The following is a 25063-nucleotide window of genomic DNA, read 5'->3' as shown; positions in this document are numbered from 1 at the left end:
GGTCATAAGGTAGTAAAAGATCATATTTCAAGTTTATTGCATCTCCACAAACTTTCTCATAGCATAGCAACAAAAAGTCCCAAATTCCCATAATAGCCAAACCTAGAGGCAAAATGAATTCAATCACTATGGTTTCCAAAATATCAATTTTCACTTGTGAGTCATTGAATGCCATCACTTCATTTGATACCACAAACGCTGCATGGCTGCCTTATCTAGTAGGCACAAACTCCTCCAGAGCCTCATACAAAAGAAACATAAGCTCTTCATCATATGTTGCAGGATGTTCTTCACTACTCTTGTCACAAGGAACTCGAAATTCCTCTAGCGCATCATCAAGAAGATCCATAAGCTCCATATCTTCCTCCTTGGAAGAACCACCTAGTTTGTGAGTATTATCACAGGAAACCTCATCACTTGTTTCATACATAGGCACGAATTGTTCAGGCAGCTTCACACTCCCATTCAAATATCTTTCCACTTCAATAGCACAAGTCTCAGCATGCATTACAAAGATAGCATCAATTTCTTTTTCCATAGCATCATCATAGCAAACCATGTCACATGTAGAAGTCATAGACTGATTATCATCATGCACCCCCTCTAAATATGCATCTCCATAATCATAATATTTGTTTGGGTTTACATCAAATACATCTGCATCATCACCAGTGTCCTGAAATGTAGCCATAGACATAAAACCCTCTTGCATAGCATTAGCCAAAACAATTGCTTTTGCATGTATTGTTGCATAAGCATTATCTTCATGGTCTACACCCAAAGAGCACTCCAAATGGGCATCTACATCACATATTGACTCTAACAAACATGTTGCTTGATTATTGTTAGCGGATATGCTTGCATGCATAGCATGCATTGGCTCTGAGAAACCTGTTTCCTCATTTATGTCACTTTGAGAGCATATGACTGTATCCACAAAGTCACATTTTCTTTGAAATAAAGAAGTCAATCCCAATCGAGAATAAATTGTATCCACTATGAAATCATCATCTGCATGCAACAATGATTTGTCTTCCAGAAGACATGCATCGATAACAGCTTCTAGCTTAGCTCGGATAGAACTTTGACCACCTTGCATGACATGCTTTTTTCATTAAAACAGATGGCTCCTCATCTTGTGTGCTTCCAATCTGCTGAATCTCTAGGTCTTCACTCAATAAGAACCCTTGTATGATTTCTCCTGCAAAAGCATCCCAATTGTCTGCATGAGTTCTTGATAGAACTTGAATTTGATCCTTAATATGATCACACACAAGCTGTTCAAATTCTACAATCATCTGAACGTTTGGCACTTTTTGATGCTTCATTTGCTTCTCGTAACACTCTAGGTAACCTTTTGGATCATATTCACATCAAAGATTGATCTCTCATCGTATACTGCATCCAATGCTGCATTCAAAGCTTCTTTCATCTGCTCCTTCGTCATCATGGCTTTTACTTCAAGCAGTGATCCTTGCATCATCTTGGAAAAATTTGGAACTCTTGACTCACCATTAGAAACATGTGTGATGAATTCTTCAAATAATCTCTTTACCTCTTGTGGAATCTCCATCTGCATCTCCCACCCTGGCTTGTTTCACGTTGGGTTCACCAAAGATGTCGGGGGATATGTGTTCGCTATGTGAACCGGGCAAGCACTGGGCCTCTGGCTGTGGGAGGTGTGAAAGAGAGAGAACAAGAGACACAAACAGCTCTGGCAATCACCGCAATCATCAATTGATCAATTAAATACTTTCAGTACAACTTAATCTTGAGCCAAGGCGGACTGTTAACAGCACTGTCACTTGGATTATCTGCTAACTAGGAGTTTAAGCTCCCGTTTTACACGATTAACAGGGCGATTAACAAAACTGGGGCATAATAAGCTATTTAATCAATCTTCGGAATGATGACGATGATGGAAATTCCTCTGCCGCTTTAATTGCTTCAAATACCTTCAAGATTCTGCACTTATCCTATTCCTTGCTTAACCTCATTTCTTCCTTGACTTCTTAATCATGGCCGCTCATCTTATGCTCGATGAGAGTGAGACTTCATGCTTGCTTGGATCCGAGATTGAGAGAGAAAGTTGTTTTTACTCCTCTTCGACTCCTTTCATCGACTTCTCAAGCTATACCCTTCTTCAACACTCGTTGATGCTCCTCAATTCCCTGCTTTTCCTCTAACCATTCTTGCTAATTTCCCCTCTTTGATGCCCTACTCCTCCCTCCTTTTCTTGCTTTACTAGTCAAGGATGAAAGCGAGAGAGAGACATCCCCTTGCTTTCATGATTTCCCTCTTCCAAGATCTTCTTCATGAGTGCCCTTGCTGCTTATGGCTGAGAGAGGGAGAGAGAGCCTTAGCTTCACCTTGTGTTGCTAGCCGAGAACCTCGATGCCTTTCTTCCTCCCTTCCCTTCCTAACTGAAGATGAGAGAGAGTGCAAGCTTCCTTCAAAGCCCCTCCTCCTTCTGTCCCATGCCCTCCTTACCCTATGCCTCTTCTTCCCCTCATCTACTCGTCACTATTAATAGCCCTCTCTTTTTTTATGCAACGATGGCGCCGTCGTTGTGGGAACGGCACCGATGATGTGGAAATGTTGAAGTTCAAGCTGAGCCAAACGCGACGAGACTCGCACCAAAATCTTTGCCCTGGCCTGCTAGGTGGTTTTCGTCTCTTGGCCGTCTTAGCCGACCCCTTCCCAGCCCTGCGCAAGCTTGTCCCTTGATGTCTGAGCCGCCGCTCGCTGCTCACACCATCTCTTCGCTTTTTTTTTTTTCTCCTTCACACTCAAGCCCTTCTTTTCTCTAATGGGCGGCCTTCCATATTATGGGCGGCCATTCCCTTACATTGGGCGGGCTTTGATGAGCTAATGACCGCTTTATGGCTCATGTGGGCAGGCGGCCATGCCCTTGGCCTCTGAAAGGGCACCACATTTGGGCATACATGCCGAGCAAAACATCTCCAAGCACTAAATCTTTCCCTAGCAACCCCCGTTGAGCATCCTCGTCATGAAATCTGATGCTCGTATCAAGAGACGACCTTAAAAGAGATTCCATTCAAGCACTCATTGTGCTCTCTGAAGTGCATCACATCCGTCATACATCTTAACCAAAGCACTGCTACCTCGAGCTCTTATTCTATTGCATTCAAAACCTTGGCTGTTGCTCAAAATTCCAAAATGGCACACTGATTGAGCGAACCATACTGGTACAGAATCGGCCCGCAATGAATCTTTATCGGCCAATATCTTGGCGATCGGGACTTGGATCACTGATCTAAAAGGACCAGGTGCTCCACAAAGTGAGCACTTCAAGCCAGTGCATTCACTTCATTTTTATCCCCTCAACTGCAGTTGCCCAATCCGGTACGGATCTCCAATCGACTCAAACTTCAAACTGTCATAACTTTTTCTTCGTAGCTCTAATCGACAAGCCGTGAAGACAGGCCAGTAGAGCACTTCAAGCACTACAGTTATATATCATAATCTCACATCTATGCTCACTTCAAGCATACTCTTTTTTGGCATCATTAAGGCATCAGTTGGCCCTTTGAAGGCGCATCTGGTATACATTAATAATTAAACTTGGCCTATTAACAAGCCCTCATCACTGACCATTAATCAATTAAGCTTCAAATAAGCTTGATGTGCATTTTTTTGGCACCTTTCTTAGCATGGGAGCAGAGGTGCACGACAACGGTAAACGATATGTATGCATGGCAATTTGACAATGCTTGGCTGGGATGTACCCTAAAGGTTATTCTCGGCAATGCCTAGAGGGCAATAAGTGCTTGAAGAGATTCGTGTCCGGAATGCAATGATCGTTGGATATACCCAACAGAGGTAGGGCCAGGAAACTGGCTATTTTCAGCAGATTCAAAGAGAGGATAGCTCTCCAAATGCAATCAATCACCTATACTTGCATCTTGAAGGAAAGTGGCATTAACCAAGAAATTGAAGTGACGAGAAAACTAACAATGATATTTTAGTGAAGGGGTTCCTATAAATAAATGCAAAATGAGGCAATGCTTTGTCAATGTGTGTGCCAAATGTGGTGTCCTCACAAACGCATAAAATGTTTTGATAGGAATCCTCCTTAGAGTTATCTCTTGGAGTGTATTGTTTACAAGAAATTCCCAACATGGCTATGGCAAGGAGCTATGGGTAGCTTTAAGTAGATGCAAATTGATGGCCTCTCTCCAAATGCTATCACCACTGCTTTCACTTTGAGGCCTTGCAATGGTTGCCCATATGAGCCAGGGGGTGGCCACCCAAGGAAGGAATGATGGCCGTCCATAGAGAAAATTAAATTTAATGTGAATGAGAAGGAAAGAAGGGAATGGAGGGCAGACAACAAACGAGAGGAGGGGTGGTGGCTTGATGTGCTTGCACAAGAGTCTATGAGCATCGGATGTGTTCCCCATGCAACGAGAAATGCTCAACGGCTTATGCTGCTACCTTTTGGCCCTTATCCTACTGCATTTGATGCTAGTGCAAAGGGCAACCTACCATGTCATCAACCCTCTTCCCACACCATGTCAATCACAGTGTTGTGAATGATGTGGGGGGAAAAATGGGGGCCTTATCGTGGGAAGAAAGGTAAGAACTAAGGGAGGCAAAGCAATAACAAAGGTAGAGAATAATGAAGGGAAGCGGGAGAAGCTGGGGAGCCAGAGCTCGGCTTCGAGGAAGTTCAAAAGAAGGAGCTACGAGGTGTGGCAAGGAGGAGAAGGCTCCAATCTCTCGTGATATCCCTCTCTCAACTAAGTAGGCCAAGAAATCTCTCTCACACCCGTACCCATGATTAAGAAGGGTTTTCTATCGACCTAGTGACTCAAGCAAAGGGCAAGAATCTTGGCAAGGAACCAAGGACATAAAGGAGAAAGGAGGATAAGGGAAAGGCAGGGTGGATATCCTCCTCTAAACGAGGAAACAGAAAAAATAAATCTTTCTCTTGATTGACTCAAGGAAGGAACCGAAGGAGCTCGAACTGAATCTCGCTCTCTCTCACGATCAACTCGAGCTCTTGATTGACTTAATGAAGGAACGGAAGGAGCTCGAATTGAAGCTCAATCTCTCTCATGATCAACTTGAGAAACAAGCACAAGAGTAAAAGCAGGGCTTCAAGATCTCTCTTGATCCCTCTCCCTCTCTCTCTCTCTCTCTCTCTCTCTCTCTCTCTCTCTCTCTCTCTCTCTCTCTCTCTCCTACCATATTAGGGAGATACATGGACATCACGGTGCAGAGAATTTAAGTAAGATTGCATGTTTGAAGAAGCAAAAAGGTGGAAAATCTATTGAAAGGCTACATTAAGGGGTTGATATTGGCTATTAATTTGCTAGGATTTGGGAATTGAAGCAAACTAAGGGGTGTTATGTGTTCAAAGGCTTTGGGAAAAGAAGGATCAAATCGTCCAACATCTAAATGATTTTCACTATTCAATGCTAGATCCAATCTACATTCATTGAGGGGCTCGAGTACATGTAACTATGAGGACTTGGACATGTATCAGTAAGAGTCCAAGATTATGGTTTGATTGGACGTAAAGCAGTGGTTCTAGGTTGACTTTATTGTTGGAGATAATTAATTTATCTAGGGTTTTTTTATCATCTAGGTGATTGTAAGAGGTCGATTAGACCACATCATGTACAATTTATTCCAGTTCTAATAATATAGTGCTCATTTTGGTTCTTGTTGGCATTCATTTATTTGTGTCTAGTGTTTTCTCTCTTTTCCATCTCTCACAGCCAGAGGCCCCATGCCTTCCCCGCTCACCGCTTAAACCCATATCCCCCAAAAATGCTCTCTCTTCCTCTCTCACACACAGCCGACGACAACTTAAAACTGGATTATGATAAAATTTCTTCTACAAAATGACCTAGGTACCTTATATACTAAGGCTACCTGTAGAAGGTGAGGACAATCACAGCAGGCGGGAACTATCCCTTAGAAGGCCGAATAGTGGAATTAGTCACACCAGTAGTAATTACCGAAGGCAGTTACTACAATAACTCTTGGAAGCTATAAATAAGACCCATTACATTGTAATTGGGCTTCTTGCTTCTTAGTTTTCTTGACCTGGTTGCTTATCTTTTGGCTATAGCACCCAAGTATTCTTGAGTTACAATCTCTTCACCTCTAACTTCACTGTGTAATCATAACTGCTATAATCATTTGAGCTGAAACCCATTACACACTATACTCGTTGTCCTTGAAGTATTAATTTGAAATTGCAAATACTTTTCCAATTGTCTAGTATGTCTCTCATCTCAGTACACTATTTCAGTTCCAGTTAGCTATTTTAGTCCAATGAGTTCTCTATTCCAGTTTCACTAACTGAATTGACGACCTAACCAGTAGCTTTAAATTCTAACACTGGAATTAGCTATCTGAAGAGAACAAGTCAAATTCTATTTTGGTGATCACGACGTTAAAGCTATTTGCTCTTCGATCAAAAAACTATTCTCTCCTAGTAAGAATTTTTTATTGTACTGATGGGGCCCAAAACAAGTCCTGATTGTAAACCGTCCACTCGGTTAGGCACTAATTCTAACCACAACAATCCTATTCTTGAGGAATTCGAAAGAGAGTATGATCCTAAGAAGGACCCGGTGACTGAGATTGAGGCTCAGGAGGAGCATAGTCATGTTGATGAGGCTAAGGACTCTCAACACTCCAGTCATTCCCAGAGGAGAAGGGTTGAGCGAGAAGAGTGCAAGACTAGGAGTTCTCGCTCCAAATACAGAGATGTTGCGGCCAAGGGCAGCAAGAGTAGGCGTCACAATTCCAACAGAAAAGCCAGAGAAGAGACAAAAACTGAGATTGAAGAAGAGATTGACTTGGATGCTGATACAAACCACTACAAGAAGTCTTCACGATGAAGCCAGGCTCCGAAGGTCAAAAGAAACAGAGATGTTGTTGACCGGCATGGTTATACCTCTTCATTGAAAATCTCTTTCTCAGTGTTCAAACGAGGGGAGAAAGATGATTGAGATGTTCATATGCAAGCTTTTGAACAGTATGCTGCGTTAAAGAATATTGATGAAGATGACTAGGGAGAATTTTTTCTCAAACATTGAAGGATGCAGCAAGAAAATGGTACTACCATTATCCAGCTTTCCAACTTGGATTATACAAAAAATTTCATAAGGCTTTCAGACTGGAATATTTAGACAACAGGGGAGATGAGGACATCCTCTGTGACCTAGATAAGATTAAACAAGGGATATTGCCATTGAGAAGTTATGTTGAGAAAATTAAGGAGTTAACCAAGTAGTTACAGGAGCCACCATCAAAAAAGAGGCTATGCGTATGGTTTCTAAATGGGTTCCACAGTAAGAAGCTCAAAGAACAAGAGGTGCTTGCACCAACAAAGAAATTTAATAATTTGGTGCAGCGAGCTTTGAAGCTTGAATAGCAGGCTAACAAGGAGAGGAGTCACAAAAAGAGGAGGTCCAATTGTAGTAGTTCTTCTAGTGAGACCTCCAGTAGCTCTGAAAGCAGCTCAGATTCAAAGAGCAAAGACAAGGCCAAGAAGGGGTCTTGGTCCAAAAAAAGTGATGAAATGGCCCAGCAAATTTCAGAAATTAGCCAGACCACACAACTAGTTAGAAGAATGGAAACCTAGTGTTCAAGGTGCAAATATAAAGATCATATTTCCAATGAGTATCCACAGTGTACTTATTGCAAAGCATATGGTCATTTATGGAACAATTGTGGCATTTGCATTCATCACTTCAAGAAGGGAAAGGATTTGTCTATAGTGGGATTTACCAATGATGAACCAGCTAGACTAGAGACAACTAGTGTACCCCAAGAGGAGAAATCAAGTACCAGTGGTACTGGTACTGGGCGCGGCAGGTACCAGGGAGGTACTGGCCACGGCCGAGGTCGGGGTAACTTTCAAAATCGAAGCCTTAACTGCTAAACTTGTGGCAAGTATGGGTATTTTGAAGCTCAATGTCCAAAAGCACCTAGCACTATGGCTACTGAGGTGAAAGCCCCAGAGATAGTTCTAGTACGAGCATCTACACACAGTAAAGGGGTAGTCGCTAAGGAAATTCTAGATGAGCTGCCAAACCAGTCAATTTTGAAACTAGAAAATAGGCTCAGCAGAGAGAGGTGTGGAAGGCAAAGGGTAAAGAAAAGTTAGTCGATGAATTGCAAGAGGAGAGAGAACTAGTGGCTAAGATCACAAAAGATCTAGCCAAGAAGCTTCTAGAGCAGCCAGATGGTTCTAATGCCCGGGTCATTCAGAAGAGACCAGCCCACTCTTCTGCGAAAACACAACCAGGAGTCAGGGTTTGGGATTCCTGAGACTATGTTGGCTACAGTTCAGAGACTGGTGGAGAAAATAGGGAACGTTAAATCAGATATAACTACAATAAGAAGCACTGAAGAAGGCACAAAAGGTATCAGAACAGAGTTCTCGCACTATGCAAATAATTTTGATTCTTCAAGTTTTGATAATAACTCTGATAAAGAGAAAGAGGGAATTCATGTTAAGATTTGTAAAAGAATTCAGGAACTGACAGTTGAACTAGATGACATTACAAAAACTTTGCCTGAAGCAACGAAATTCATCAGATAGCGAAGGAAGGCTGAAGCAAAAGTTAGAGCAGTTGACTTGGCTACTGTTAGAGATGATAAGGTGTTAGTGATCCAGGTAGATTACAAGGTTATAAAACAGTGGGAGACACTATCTGGTGTCATACTAGATGGAGGGGCACGAGTAAACATTCTGGGGACACATCTTGAGCAAAGGATGGGTATCACGAACTTGAAACCAGCACCTTTCAAAGTTTGAATGTCTAATCATCGAGTTGTGCAGACAACAGGGATGATAGAAAGTATGTAGATAACGGTGGGAAAAGAAAAGTTCAAGACCAGTTTCTTAGTACTAGATGTGCAAGTCGCATATGGGATGCTACTGGGGTGCTTTGGGATGCATGTCTAACCTCACTATCCTATCTTATTGCAGTATTAGTGAGAACCACGATTAATTTGTCAAACCATGGGACGAATCTGACTCAACTAGTACATAGAGGCTACAAGAGGTTGTCAATCTCTTGGAAAACAACTAACAACTTGCATCTAACTCAAGCTGCACTCAAGTGACTGAAATCACCAAAAGCCAATCACTCATCGGCAAGCAAATCACATCCGTTACAGCATCAAATGACATCCAAGCGTAACGAAACTTCTAGGACAAGTTTATAAGACCTAAGCACACATGCCTATGGCCTCAAACCCCACTTTAGGTCAAGTTCCAAAATCGCGATTATTAACAGCAGTGGATTTTTGACCTAGTCGTTTTTGACTCAGAATGCATCTAAATGCTTAGCAATGATGCCCCAATACCCCGCCTATGCTTAGTTTTTGATTTGAAAGTGTAAATTCCTAGTTATGATGAAATTAGGCCACGGGCCGGTGACGCCAAAAGCTACGAAATACTGTGAATGGCTTACATCAATTCGTAGAGTTCTTACATGCGGTTGCAATGCAAAAAACGCATTCACAATGTGACAACCAGGGAGGGAGTAGGAAGCGTGAGAAGGAGAGAAGTGAGCGTCATTAGCTCACGCTGTGTATTTCTTATCCAAAAACTTATAAAAAACTTAGAAAAATTGGCTTTTATACCTTAGCCAAGGTTTTTGGGTGGTCAAAAGTGATAATCTGGAGTTCTACCAAAGCTGGGAATTGAATGGATGATACAATTGGAACCTTGTAGGCCCGGCTCATTAATTACAAGGTTTATCAAGAAAACAGAGTTACAATATTCCCGATTTATCAAAATAATAATTGTTTTTACAAGGAGAACTCCGAAAAATGGTGTCCACGTTAGCTTGCTGCTAACATTCCCCCCCCTCCTCGCCTGTGTCGTCCCGTGCCACATCTTTATGGGCTGAAGTAATCTTAAGGTTGACAGCGGGCGAGGCGGTCCTTCAGTGCTTCCAATGCTTTTTCATATCTGATTTTGTGTTCTTTATCTAGCACCTACAAAAACTGGATGGTGACTTTGTTTTTGAGTTCTACTACAGAGTAGCCAACAAATCTTGCGGTGAGGTTGCTTATCACTGGTGCAAATATCTTCGTTCGCAAGATGAAAAAGCCAGTGTAGAAGGCCTCGTCAAAAGCTAGCATATTGTGCGATGGCAGAAACATGCATCGGGCATAAAAGCCATAAAGAACTTCCTCTTAGGGCTGCCCACTTAGATCATAGCAGAGGCCTTTGTTTCCTTCCAAAAATGAGAGCCATGGGGCTCCTGTCTGCTCAGGATCATTGAAGACTTGTATGAAAGTAAGTAGCATCCTGCAAATTTTGTAAAGCCTTACGCAGGAAAGATCTGGTAGACTTTTGAAGAATGTCATGGCGCCCGTTAGGGTTTTCACCATGTATTCTTTTGTTTCTTGACCTCTCTCTCGGGATCTGGCAGCCTGGGAAAGTTTAGCCATGTTGGCCTCTTCTTCTGCAGTGCTTCGTGTGCTTGCCATGTCCTTACTCGAGGTACATAACAAAATGTTGGATCTTTCTATATGGCCGCAGGTGCTCTCGTGAATAGAATCAAGTATCTTGGATTCTTGTTCAACCAGCTTAGCCACCACTTCGGGTGGTCTTGATCTATGCCATCTTCTTGCATATCTCGGTATAATCTTTCCTTTACCTGCAAGAGTTCAACCTTGATGAGAGGGTATGGCAGGGATTGTTGCTGCCATTGAGCATTGATTTGATTGGGAGTGAGCTGTGTGACATTGACAGAGTGTTAATATCTCAACTCCCAATCCATAGCTGCTTTCCACTGCTCATCTACCTCCAAGGCAATCTTCTCCTTTAGTGAATCTTCTTCAGACTTTGACAGTTGGACCATCGGCATTGTGTCTTCCTTTGTGACTGGGATTTGAAAATCTTCTTCCCCACTCGACTCTACTGTAGATTGTGTCTCAAAGTCAGCAAAAGAGACGGAGGAAATTTCCACTTAGGGCGTCTTGGAAGTGCCTGCCTCCTCCAGTGTATCTGGCTTTCCATCTCTGAGGAGTTGGTTTACTCTTTTCAATTCTGCAATATCTTTAAGGAGCTCCTCCTCTCTTTGGATCCGCATGCGCGCTAGGTCTCTACGTTATGACTGCTCTAGCTTCAACTCCAGCTCTAAATATCTGTTTTCTTTTCAAGTGCTTTATACACCTCATCTGTTTTATTGATCGAGGTCACGGCTGGGTTTTCTCTTAATTGCCGCAAAAAAGTAGCTTGATCATTAATCCTTTGTTCCAAATACTGCAATGTTGCATTGGCTACATCTAATTGTACTTGAATCTTTTGTGCGGACATAGAAGTGGTGAGAAGTTCATTTGTCACTTCTGTCAACTTCTCATATTTCAATTTGCAGGCATCAAATAGCTTAGTCAGGAGGTCACCCAACTCCTCCATTTCCTTCTATTGGCTGTCTCGTGCTATTTGATGTTGTTCTCCTTCAGTCTTGAGCTCCTGTACTTGCCTTTGGAGATCTGTAATTGTAGCCATTCTGTCGTCGAGCTCGCCTTGAAGAGCATCGATGACCATTTCTAATTCTTTGGCTTTAGTACTGCAGTTAAAGGCTGTTGAGCGGAGTTTCTCCGTCATGATTTGCATCTGCCTTGCATACTCGTTCACTTATACAATGACCTCATCATTGGACTGCCACTCCTCTTGTCTTGCTAGTTCGGATGTGCCGGCAGCTTCTTATGTTGCTTCTTGCTGTGTTGTTATTATTGGTGTTTCTATAGAGGTGGTTGCTTCTCCTTTGCCATCCTAAGGTTTTGAAACCTTGACAGTTTCTGGCTAAGTGGAGACATGCTGTGTAGTCTCAACCCTTACAGTTTCATCAGTTGTAGGCCTTCCTGTCTTCTCAATGTCAGTTTTTTCCTCATGTATAGTGGTTTTCTCCTTTTCTTTATCTTCCTCTTTATTAGTTTCTTCTGCCGGCTTGTGAGTTTCCTCGGCTGTCTGTTCTGGCTCTGGTTTAGATTCTTTTTCTTTATGTTGTGCGGCGTGGTTAGTTTGCTGTTGAGCTTTTGTTTGGTGGGTGAACTTAGACTCTGTTTCCTTGTCAGTCTCAGCCTCTTCAGTGGTCTCTTGGCCTGGCGGTGATGATGGTGGAGTGGGCATGGGTTGATCCTGTTGCTCCGACAGTGGTGAGGTGGGTCGGGGAGATCCTTGGCTTTGCTCTTGAGTTGCCACTTCTTCCGCTTTCTTAGCTGCGTCTTCCATCTCTTTCAGCTTCAAGGCATCTGCCTCTTCGTAGATTCTTTCTAAATGATCCTTGGGATCCTCGGCCTCTTTCCTTGAATGATGTTTCGTTAGAAGTCCCTTCAAGCCAGTAGGTACCCACTTTTCTGGGTATTTTCCTTGTGCTTGCCTAGTGCGCTGATATGCCTATTTTTCTCTTTCAAATCTCTCTTGCTTTTGAGCTGGCTCATCTTGGTGAGCAGCCACAGCTTTTCGCTTCATTTCTTCCCTCCTAGCTCTTTTTTCTTCGTTGTCAGAGCTTTCACTACTATGCTGCTCGGATGAACTGTCATCGGATTCATCACCTGATTTAAATGATCGTTTACCAGATCTTGTAGATCTTGGAGAAGGTGAAGCTGCCAAGATCCATGTGTTCTGATTCGGGTCAGGCAGAAGGTTGTTGGTCATGCCGATGGCATGATAGGCTATTCTGGTCAAGACTTCAGGTGCACCCAAGTAAGTTATCTTTCCCTCCTTCTTGGTGGCTTTTAATGTTGTTAACACATATTGCGCGTGGTCCACAAGTTATCTGGTGGTTGACTCTTCAGAACTTGTGTAAAAGTGGTGGCCACGGCATGATTTGGTGTAGTGTACCTTGGTGGCCTTTTCGCTAGGAAATGGAAATGTTGATGGTACAGACGGGCTGGCTCTTCCACCGGCTTGTGGATGAGATTGGCAAATGTAGCCGCATCTGTTTCCTTTGTAAATGTGCCCGCTGTTTTCCTATCTCTTGCCCACATGGTCATCCATTCAGTGGGCAATCTGAGTGCCTCTGCCACTATTTCCTTCGTAATCACAACCTCTACCTTATTTCCTTGGTTGTCTGAGATTTGAGCAGTTCCGTCTTCCCTGATGGTGGACAGAAGCTCGTAAGCCTTCTAAAAATCTACTCCACAGGGCTCTTGTTTATAGAAGTGTCGGAGTCCCAACCTGCGGTTAGCCTCTTTGGTTTTTGGCTTTTCTGTGACATCATAAACCTCTTTGGGCAAGATCTGCAGCTCCACCGGATGCTCTTCTTCACTCTTAAATCTACCTGTGAAGACCGTGGTGTGGTGTTCTTCTAATTTCTCCTTAGAAAGATAAGATGCCTTTGTTGCCTTTACTGACGCGGGGTCTAGTTGATACGGTGGAAGTTCTTGCAGTTTTTCCTTTTGGTTTAACTTCTTCTTGGCCTTCTCCGCGGCTTGCATTGCTCCTATTCAGTGAATAAAGTGCAAAGTTAGCAGAGTTGTTAGATTTTTCCCCAGAACGTCCTTTTAGACTGAAATGCTGATAATATGGTCCATATTTGCTTCAAATCAATTTTTGAACAAGCAAAGATGCATAAAATCATGCAAGGAACAAAACTGTATGGTCAAAACAAAAATTTGTAACCAAAGTAAATAATCGCAATTATTTACAGCTAGGAAAATTTTCAACTTTTTTGCAATTTTGGCTTTATAGACTTGAAGTAAGTGCCAATTACATGCTCTGAGGGAAATTTAGGCTCATTTGGATGTACATGGTGAAAATGGTACCAGATTTTGGCTCTAGGTGTCTGAAACAGTAGATATAAAGGAAATTTGAGATTTTGGAATCCAAATTGACTCAAAATTGTCTAGTGGGCTCATTACATCATGTACTTTGGATGTATGGTGACCAATTTTTCAAATTGCCCCGTTTTGGCTAAAAAGTGAATAATCGCGATTATTAACTTTTCTTCCCAAAATGACATTTTTTGGCATAGATTGGTTCTAAGCATGATGTAGACCTTGGTTATGGATTATGAGGTGATTTGGATCAAGATAAGTTGTTCATAACCCAAATTTTGGCTTTCACAGACTTCTTTGCGTTTTTTGGCAGTTTTGCAAGTAATGGGTGGTCATTTTGGCTCATACTTGATTTTTGGCATGTGATAGGTGTGTACACATGATAGGTGAGGTGAATTGATAATTTCCATGCAAAAATGTTACAAAAGTAAATAATCGCGATTATTTACTACAGTGACAAAAACTTTGCATTTCACATAAATTTTGACCTAAACATGTTTCATACACCTAATACAAGTCAAAAATTGAATTTAGTCAAGTTTGGTCATGCCGGCATCACTTTGTGCTCTGTTCACTCTGAAATCACCGTTTTTTGTGACTACTCTGTCTGTTGGGTTGGTCGGTCAACTTTGAGGCGTTGGACTTGTCCATAACATCATTGTGAAGCTACCTGTCCAATTCTGGCTCATTTGGAATCAGTTTGGCCTCATATGTCGAATTTGACGCTTTGTAACCTTCGAGCCGTTTTCCGCTTTTCGAGGGCTTTACTTGATGGATTTCTCCAATCCAATCATATACATTGTATATGAGCCTCATTAGTAAGCCATCTGTGGCATTAGGAAAAATTTGGACTCACAAAGGGGCTCTTTAAGGAGTTTGACTTTACCTTTCTCTACCAAAACGGGTGCATGGATAAATTTTTGCAAACAAACTCCAAAGTTGGTGGAGGTTTGACAGTTAGAATGTCCTCTTCTAACTCTATCTACTGATATATAGCATGCCCTGAGATTCCTCATATTTTAGAAGATTCTTTTTTTGATTCACCTAGATTCCAACAGAGTTGTCACATCATAGGTGAATCAAAAAAAGAATCTTCTAAAATATGAGGAATCTCATGGCGTGCTATATATCAGTAGATAGAGTTTGAAGAGGACATTCTAACTGTCAAACCTCCTCCAACTTTGGAGTTTGTTTGCAAAAATTTATCCATGCACCCGTTTTGGTAGAGAGAGGTAAAGTCAAACTCCTTAAAGGGCCCCTTTGTGAGTCCAAATTTTGCCTAATGGGCCAGGTTGAAATTCCGGAATTTCTCAAAAAACCCTAATTCTCTACTGAGGACCCCCTTGACCCCAACCGAATGATCATTTGATGGTATGGAATAGTTCTATTATGTTAGGGCATACTATGGTTCAAATCCCATCCAATTTGGTCAAGCTGGCAGGCCGCTATGGTCATTTTTAGGTCATAGGTCTTCGTACACTGCTCGGCTTCTAGGGTTTTTTCTAGGGCTTTAGACTAGCTACCGGCCGTATAAAATGGATCATTGATTAGAAAGGAACTTACCCCTCATGTCTTGTGTGAGATGGCGCTGCAAAAGGTCAACTGTGGACTCCGGAAATGACGCGCGAAAGAAGCTGAAATGCTCTCTCTGCAAAGCTCCAAGTGGAAATGAGGTGGTTTTAGCCTAAGCTGGATATCTATACCTGGACTTCCCGAACCAAATTTCCCCAGATTCCCCCGTTAGTCCTATTAGGCCGTGAAATCTATGTTAGGCTCAAAAATTTTCCAAATCAGATTCCTGTAGCTCATTCTGCAAAAATTTTGTAGAAGTAGGTCTGGCCGCCTAATTTAGGCTTCCCGCTTCCATCTTCTGATTTCGTTGAAAATTTTTGTGCTTGTCTGACTTGTATTTTTTATCACCATCGTGTCTTCCATTTTTCCATTTGAGCTTTCCTGCTATTTATTATTAACTTTTGATCTTTTTAAAAAAAAAATCAAAGAAAATAGAGAAATGCTCTAAAAAAGCAAGGTGAAAATCCAGTAATTAAGAAAATCCTTTGAAAAACACAGCTTCATTGTTTTTTGTTGGATTTCTCCATTTTTAAGCCTCCCTTTCAACAAAAATGATGAAAAATACACAAAAAAGGACTATTTTTAATGATTTTTTGATAGTATATATACTATTTACACTCATCGAAAGGATATTATCAGTGAATCTTACCTTGATGATGAATTATAGGGGCATTAGTAGGTAGTTTTGCAAAAAATCACACGTTAACATGAAACTTTTTTCCTCCCTATTCAAACATTGCCCTTAATTACTTAGTATCTAGTAGTATCCTTCCACCCCTCCTAGATGGGGTTCTCCGGGATGACTTGTGTGCATGGGTTGAACAATTGTGTCTATGCATAGCCGTGATTGGCTCTACCATGATATGAAGATCAATGCAATTCAACTCAACATGCTGTGCAAGAGTTGGGTCTTAAGTAAATAACTCAAGGGTTTCCGATGTCGATGTTTGTTGTTGATGTCTTCCAAAGAGAAAATCTTGTAGCCTTTGTGCTCTCTGTTTGATAGTACCATTAGGGTGTTTAAGCACGTTGATTGCTTGAGCTGTGGTGAGCATTTTGGACAGTTGTCGAGCTTTTTCTCGCCATTGGTAGCTCCGTCTGCTTGGTGCATGGTTCTTGAGAGTCTGTTGAGACTTAACTCGCCTCTATTTGATTGGTTTCACATTGTGTGGAGAAGATAAGTGCTCTTTTTTCTTCCAAATCTTTTTCATGTCAGGTTCCTTGTTCATAGATGGTCAATTATGTGCTTGAACCCTTGGAACCGTCTTCATTTTCTCTAGTGAAATTTTAGGCACCCAGATTCGATTTGGTTTATCCACAAGTTGTGCTTTTGGTACCCAAATTTTCCTGACTCCTTGCATGCTACTTGTATGTTAGCAGCTGGACACGCCCAATGGAGAATGATTGCTCGGCGGAATATTATTTTTTGTAGTTATTTTTTAATTGAGAAAAAACCGTCACTTTACCTTTGTAAATAGTGGGGCTTGCAGAAGCTTACAGATTGTATCCCATTTTTGACATTTAGATTGAGAAGATGGTTAAATTGGATCATTATTGAGATTGTAAGGTATTTATACCACTTTTGACCTTAATAAAAAAACCTGTCATTTTTAAAAAGTTCTGTCTATGTGAGTGAGCGTACTGTGTACGAGAGAGAGTGAGAGTTTCATCTTGATACTACGCGTGCACCGGTGGTCGGAATCGAGTGCGGAGAAGTGTAGGGTGTTGCCCCCGACGAGAGCTACACGCCAATACCTACATTGCGGGTGTACGGTCTGGTTTTGCGAACTCAACCCACGAGCTACATCTGGTGATTCGGTGAGCGTACGTTATCCGTTTTTGCATTTCAGTATATCCACGCATTCGCATTGAGTAGAGTTACACATTAGGCACTTTAGTTTTTGGAAACGACGACCTTCAAATTTCGACCAGATATCCTACGTGATTTTGCACCAGGTGTTTAGGGTTGGGATTTTGGTTCATGGACCTTAGGGAGAGCGACCTATTGGTGTTAATAGGGTTTTCTTCAAGTTCGGTGGTGTTTCGAGAACGTTTGATGGGTATTTGGCTCTTGGAAGCGTTGTAGGAAATCTCCTCTTATGCACTTCTGAAGGGTGTAGCTTAGACATTGGGTAGAGACCTCTGTAGGAAGTAGTCGAGAGTCGGTCGAGTGTAAGTTGACACCCTATGCTTGCTTCCATGCGCTTGCAGGTCGAGATTCATACTTAGCTGAAAAATCTTGTTAGGTGAGTGCTCGCTGTGCTGACGTCCGTCACGGCGTATCCGCCAACATTGGCGCCGCTGCCAGGGACAAAAACCCTAGGTAGGTGACCGAGACTAGTCCTTGAGGATAGGGATTCTCTGGCTTGCCAGGGTCTCGTTTTACATTCAAATAGGATCAGAGGGTGGAGGACTCTCTAGGTCTTAGGGGGAGCCTAGGGAGCGAGTGTCTGGCCTAGATCCTTTGACTTAGGTAGACTTATATAGTTTTAGGTATTAGTTAAGTTGTGGTGTAGAGAGTAGGAGTTGGAGTGGTAGAGGCGGTGGAAGGAGAGCTTGGAAGTCCGGAGAGGCTAAGAAGCAACCAAGACACCATTATCATCATTTCACATGATGAGTAGGAGTAAGGTAAGTAGGACATCATGATCTATGATCTGGAGCACTTCATGCATGTTATATTTGTTGTAAGGTTCATCACAAGGTTGTAAAAGGCGGAAAAGAGTGTTTAAAAGCTTAAGTGAAGTTCAAAAGTTTCTGTGAGTGTTTCTGAGAGAGCTGCAGAGAATAAGGAATACTTCTGTCAGAAAACAATTAAATTTTAAGCCAGGAGACATCCTACGCGTAGGATGTCTACATGGTGTTCTGGTGGAAATTTTGTAATTTTGAGTTGACCAGTGTGTTCGAAAGGTAAGTTTTACCCTATTTTCACCTGGAAAGTGAAAGGCTGACCATATTTTGACATGATAAGGCCAAGTAGAAAAGAAATTGCCAGACATCCTATCCAAATTGTGCCAAGGAATTATTTTAAGACCAAAATCATAGGATGGCTACATGAGCATGATCTGCATGATTTATAGAGTGCCTAAGAAAGGGTTTATCTCAATTGGGTGAGAAAATTGGGTTTTAAACAGACTTTAGCATTTTTTACTGAAAAGGGCTAGAATAGCTAAAATTGGGGTCTTTTGAAATCCAAACTAAAATCTAAGCATAGCACTGGGTTGCTGACATCAAGGGGAAGCTGTGGCTCAAGTTTGGGGTCAAATAGGCCATATAGACATCCTACGCGTAGGATGTGTTATGTGTGATTTAGCACTCCAAACCTAATTTTGAGCATACCAAAGTGATAAGCACCTTAAGGGGAGTCTATGTTTTGCATTTGAAGCCATTTTGAGCAGTTAGACATGCTACGCGTAGAATGTCTAATGCATGAAATTGAAGCCATAAACTGACTATAGGCATAGCAGGGTGTTTTATAGCCTGAGGCAAGCCTCCTAGTCAATTTTGGTCCAAATTGGAGCTGATTTGATTGGTCAGAGGCTGCTGGAACAGATTTTTGACCAATTGTAGGTGTCCTAATCAAAAAGTAAAAACAGCTATGGACTCAACACATCAAGGGGAGTCTATAGTGCAAAATCCAGGTAAAATAGAGCAGCTAGACATCCTACGTGTAGGATGTCTACAGGGGCTTAGTGAAGAGAAAAGCTGACTGAGGAGATAGAGTGATGTTCCAATTGACTTAAGAGTTCCAGAACTTCTTTCAGAAGTGAAATTGGACCTTGTTTGACCTTTTTGACGGAGCAAAGACAGAATTAAGACTTTCCATGTAAATTGACCAACATCCGAGGGAAGTACAGTTCCAGATTAGCAGACCTAATCAAGAACATACGAAGTGTATAAAATACAGTAGTGGTTGAGATTAACCCTCTAGTTATACCAATCATTACTAAGACCACCTCTAACGGTTAAATGCTTTGATTCGATTGCCGAAATTAAACGCTTGTGTACAGGTATATTCAGTGGCAAAGCAAGAAGTCATGCGGAAACTGATCCTTTACCAGGTAAGTGGTTGGATTTTTGATAAATTGCATTGCTAAGTTTGATGAATTTAAGATCAGGAAGACACATTCTTAGAGATCAAAAGGTGGCAGGTGATCAGGGTAGCTTAGTGTCCACCGAGAAGAGTGTAACTCAAGCAAGGCTAGATCCACTAGCACCGATTATTGAGGAGGGTAGTGATACTGACACTTCATCCGATGAGTCCTTCTTCATGATGGGTAGTCAACAGTCAAGAGGTTTCTCCGATGAAGAACCAATGCTAGGAGGAAGCACCTCCCAAAATCCTTTGAACGATTCCAAGTTCACTATAATGTTCTTAGAAGGAATAAACTCGAGGGGAGCCCTAGTTTATTCTGACTATCGAGGACGAAAGTGTATTTGTATTGAAGAAAGACCTTCTCAAAGACTGGAGATAATTTGAGTCTATGATGATGGAGATAGATTAATCTGAGACGAAAAGGGGAACCACTATATGATAGTTAGTAACCCTGAGGAGTACAATAGATATGGAGATAACATGACAAAGGGAAAAATGGTTTCAGAAACTCAACAACCGCCTCCAAACATTGATCGAACTGGAGCTCTTTTTATGTATGATAAGAAAAAACCCAGGGTCTCTACCTATAATGAGAATGTGGGAATTTACAAGCATGAGAGTGAGGGAGTAGTCTCTTATTTTCGATGCAAAGAACCCTACCCAAACGAATTAATAAAAGACAAGGTTCTTTACTTATTCTCTTATGAAATTTCTATGGGGAAGGATATCGTTTTTGTTGATAGGTACGGGCGAGAAATTCAAACGTATTCTCTCAGAGGAGGTAGAAAAGGCAACAATTCCAAAGACATCAACAAATGCCCCCGAAGAAGTGCCAAGGGTCACCTATACCCCTAGCAAGTCGACAAATCCATTTTCAAAAGAGTATGACGCGACCTCACGTTCTATCCGATAACAGACGTTCAACTACCAAAACCAACCAGGAACTCAACCATCATTGCAGGCATGGCTTCGACAGAGTGCAACATTAGAACAAGACCAAAACCGAGATGGTTATCTAGCCGCACGAGGGATAAGGGATTTACAAGAACCACCACTCTCTTCACGGTATCAAGGCGAAAGTAATCCAAAAACTCAAGGGTCAACAGAGCCTGAAAGACAACCCATAGAACGAGTTCGAAGAGATGAACCATCTCTTGCAAAAACCGTCAGAAATTATGGCTTAGGAGCACCTCTAGGAGAGGAACCCACCCACTACCAAAGGCTAGAGGAGGTATATCGAGTAGGACGAGGAGAACCAATGATGAGATTTGTAGACCATTGTAGAATTAGACCTTCCCAGGTGCAAAAATTGATAAACAAGAAATACACTGGAAACAAAGATCCTAGAGATCATGTAGCAGCCTTTGTGCGTGTAATTAGAGCTGAAGAGGTGTTAGACTTCCCTACCCAATTTGTAGGGTTTGGACTGACCCTAGAGGAGGATGTTGCTATGTGGTTTGACTCTGTGGAGCATAGAGACTTTGAGTCTATGGAGGAGGTGTTTGACGAGTTTATTGAGGAATTCTCAAAAAGGGGGATAGGTCATAATACACTCTCATAAATCCATAAATTCAAATAGAAATATGGGGAGTCTGTGCGAAAGGCAGCCCTACGACTAAAAAGATATGTTAAGTTCTACCTTGTGGAAGAACTGCCAACCCAGTTCAGACTTATGCTTATATTTATTCAAGGACTAAGGAACGCAGATCTCCAGAAGGACTTACATATGAAAAGGAGCATGACGTTAAATGAGTTAACTAAGGAGGCTCTTTACCTTGTAGACAATTGTGTAGTCTACAAAGAGGGTGAATTCAAGGATCTTGATGATGATTCATCCTCACAACAAAATGGAAGCAAGTCCGCTAAGATAGCACCGAAAGGAGAAGTAGCTGTAAGACAGAAGCAGCTTGTAGAGGAAGTGCTAAAAAAGATTAACTTGTATGCCAAACCTCAAGCTAAACATCCAAAGTGGTGTGCTATTGAACAAAAATGGACAAACCATGTGACGGAGGAATGTTATTATAACAAGGGATATGTGAGAGAACGACCTTATGCTCCCCAGGCTCAGGTAGCATCTCCTCAACTTCCATCGATGCCTAGGTATCAAGCAGGCAACCTACTAGGACCAATAGGTGTAGAAAGACCACAACCAGTGTTGGGTCAGCAACCACCCCTACCAGGATTACGAACAGTCGGCATAAGATACACACCAACAGTAAATGAACCAGAGGAGAAGGCTTTGGTGCCTATGCATGTATATTACGAAGATCCCAATGGATATGCTGCAAATCCTGTCTATTATCCATTAGAAGAACCCCCAACACTAGAACCTTGGAGCATGATGGGAACTGCATGACCACCAACAACTGCACAGGAAGCAAGAGAAGAAAGATATAGATTGGATGAACGAACATTGTTGTTCATAGCCAACGGAGGCATGGACGGGCAGAGACATGCATACCAGCAAAGAGGAGCTCAAGGAGCACCTCAACAGCCTAAGGGACCCTGCTACAAGTGTGGTGGAGACCAATGGCTAAGAGACTATCCTCATGATGAAATCATTAGAGTCAACGCATATTGCACCGAGTGTGGAATTACTCATTTGATTCTTGATTGCCCTAAGAACCCGAGCAAAGGAGCAAAAACTACCTTGAACATGCTAGAAGCAGTGCCTTCTAGTGGAGGGTCAAAAAACGAGACAGTAATACCTATTCAGGCACTGACACAAGCCCAAGCTCAAAGAATGACAAATGAACCCATAATTGAAGAGCCAAAAACCGATGCCCCAAGTTCAAAAATGAAAAATCAGAGAAGCACTTGGAAAGCTCGAAAGGCCCGTATGAAAGCCAGGAGAGAACAAGAGAAAACAACTCTATCCGAGGAGTTAAAACACACAAAGGATAGATTAGAGCAGTAGAGGATCTAACTAGTCTAAGCTCACACACTACGGCAACCATAGCACCCAAGGAAATAGCAGAACCCAAAAATACAGGATCAGGAGGATCAGTGTTGGCAGAAAATGTAAATGAGTAGTTAGATGCACTTTTAAAAGCATACGAAGCCAGACTCAAAAACAACCAAACCCAAGAGCAAAGATAGATGACTTATCCATATGCCAAAATAGAAAACACAGGTTGGAAATGTGTCAAAAGATGATTGAAACAACCGAATCCTTGATAGAAAACCCGCTTGGTAAACCTGCAAGTTAGCACGAGGTACCAGCTTCAACCCCTATCGAACCAACTTTAGGGAAACAAGTAGATACAAAGGAGAGACTCATGACTGCCTCTGAGTCTAGGGGAGAACCTATCATAGTGCCCAATACAACAGATGGGACAATTGATGGTTTCTAGCCTCAAACATTGGTAGAAATGGGTAAGGATTGTAACGATATAGATGACTTGTGGAAGTAAATCAGTGATGCCAACGAAGCTAACCGGGTGAGGTACCAAATGAATAGCACGAGAAAAGAGAAAAATGAGGTCTTACCTCCTATTGAAGAATTTGAGGCAAGATCACAAATGAACTTTGATATGCATTCACAAGGGGGAGACCAGGGATCAATTAGTTCAGGGCACGGTGAACCAGACTAGCTAAAAACTCTACCCTCTTACCTAGGGGAGTATGAAGCCAAGTCTGAGGTGAGAGCAATCCCATTTCAAAGACTTTCTTCTAACAAATTGATGGATTCACAAGGGTTGATTGAGTTATTCTCCACCCCTATGGCTTGCACAATCACATTAGCCGAACTCCTGAGGTTACGACCAAACATGTGGACCATAGTAGGCAAATGATTAGAAAAATTCGGAGTGAAAGACCCCACCTCAAAGCTTCAAGAAGGGATCAGAGAATTGGACAAGACTCAACTAAACACTAGGCCAGTACCTTTAAACAAGATTGGAGAATATTGCGAGGGAGAAGATGGAAATACCACACTACCAGTAGAATTCCAAGGAGTAGTTTCCAAAGCTATTCTTGACAGTGGAGCAGGAGTCGCGATCACCACCAAGGAAACCTAGAAAAAATGGGAAAAACCGGCTTTGAGATCCTACCAGAATAAAATTTCAGCTGGCAGATGGGTTCATGGAAAAGCCTCTAGGACTTTTAGAAAAAGTAATTGTTACCTCGTGAGGAATCGAGTATGAGAATATATTTACAATAGTCGATTTCGACAAAAAGAACAATTACGAGATCGTCTTGGGAAGACCATTCATGAGACAATTAAAGATGGTCAAGGATTGGGGTTACGACCACATATACCTCAGACATGGCGAGACTACAACCAAAATACACCTAAAAGACCATAGTTACAATGATGTGAACCAGACACTAGTGGGAGAGTTTGATTCAGCTACATTGGCAGGGTCCGAACTCCCAACATGGTTAGGGGAAAAAAAAAGAGCTATGGATGTGTGGAGCTTCACATTGTGGGAGCTTAAAACGAGAGGAATACATCTTAGAAAGAGCTATTGAGGACAAGGATTATATTCCGGAACCTTTTCCTGAAGATGCCTTAGAACCTCTGGAATGGGAACACATACTAGCAACATTGGATGTCTGTACCATTACAGATAGCCCAACGACAAAATTTTGTGATAAGGACGACTATGATTGCTACCCTATTACATGGTAAGCCTTATACCACCAGGAGACGAGATTGTAGAACCACCAGAACAAGAAGAGTTTTATAACTCCTCTGAGCATCTGGAGGTAAATAACGATGCAGATAATGAGTGTTCAAACAGTTCAAGCGAGCTTGGGGAGAAAACAACGAATATCAAGTTTTATGATTTTGCCAATCAGCACCCTAGGCGCCAGGAATGCTATAGGAAAAAACGAGCAGAAAACAAAATGAGAGAGAACCCTATGCCCAGGATAAAATATAAAACTCACTATCTAATGCTTGTCAAAGCAGAGGATTGTGTAAAAGACCAAATATCAAGCAGATTCTCAAAAGTTCGAAGGGAAGGAACGCAAGAGGAAATAAAACAAGTACGGAAGACTAAAAGAAAAACAAAATAAAAAAAATCTCAACAATCAAAACAGGAAAAAACCAAACACCCAGAGTGGACCAAAATGGAGCGTAAAAAGAAATACCAAGAACTAAAACGGTCGTTACAAGAGGTATGGACTACTGAGGGAGAAAGTGATGGTAATGAGGAGTCCAAAAAAGGAAACATGAATGTACCATCCCACTATAAAAAATTCACCATCCAGGACAGAAAAATCATAATGACACCACCAGTCAGGGAAAGAATAAACCAAGAATCTTACGATGGGCCGGAAAATTCAAAACGGATAGACCTCACTGCACCAGGCGAAGAGCCTCATCCGATCTATATCGCAACTTATTTAGAGTTGAGGAAGAAGAACTGCTAACAAAACTTCTTAAGAAGTATAAAGATGTTTTTGCATGGTCCTACAAAGACCTCAAAGGACTTGATCCATCGATATGCCAACATACAATACCGTTGAAGTCAGATGCTGAGGCGGTCCGGGGCGGGCAACAAGAGAGGCGACCTCTAAACACCCCTCAAGGCTCCCGTGCTGCTCAATTGGGGCTGGGGCAACCACAAGCACAACACAACAACAAACCCACAGCCAAAC

The 25063-nt window shown here is 42.0% G+C and overlaps 1 pseudogene; it reads right to left on the bottom strand.

Moving 5' to 3' along the window:
* Positions 1–211: 211 nt before the first annotated feature.
* LOC147459454 (uncharacterized) lies at positions 212–1115 on the bottom strand (annotated as a pseudogene).
* Positions 1116–25063: the final 23948 nt, after the last annotated feature.

Source organism: Adiantum capillus-veneris, chromosome 4 (genome assembly GCF_014529385.1).
Source record: "Adiantum capillus-veneris isolate H3 chromosome 4, ASM1452938v2, whole genome shotgun sequence".
Classification (NCBI taxonomy): Eukaryota; Viridiplantae; Streptophyta; class Polypodiopsida; order Polypodiales; family Pteridaceae; genus Adiantum; species Adiantum capillus-veneris.
This window is presented reverse-complemented; position numbering and strand designations above follow the sequence as displayed.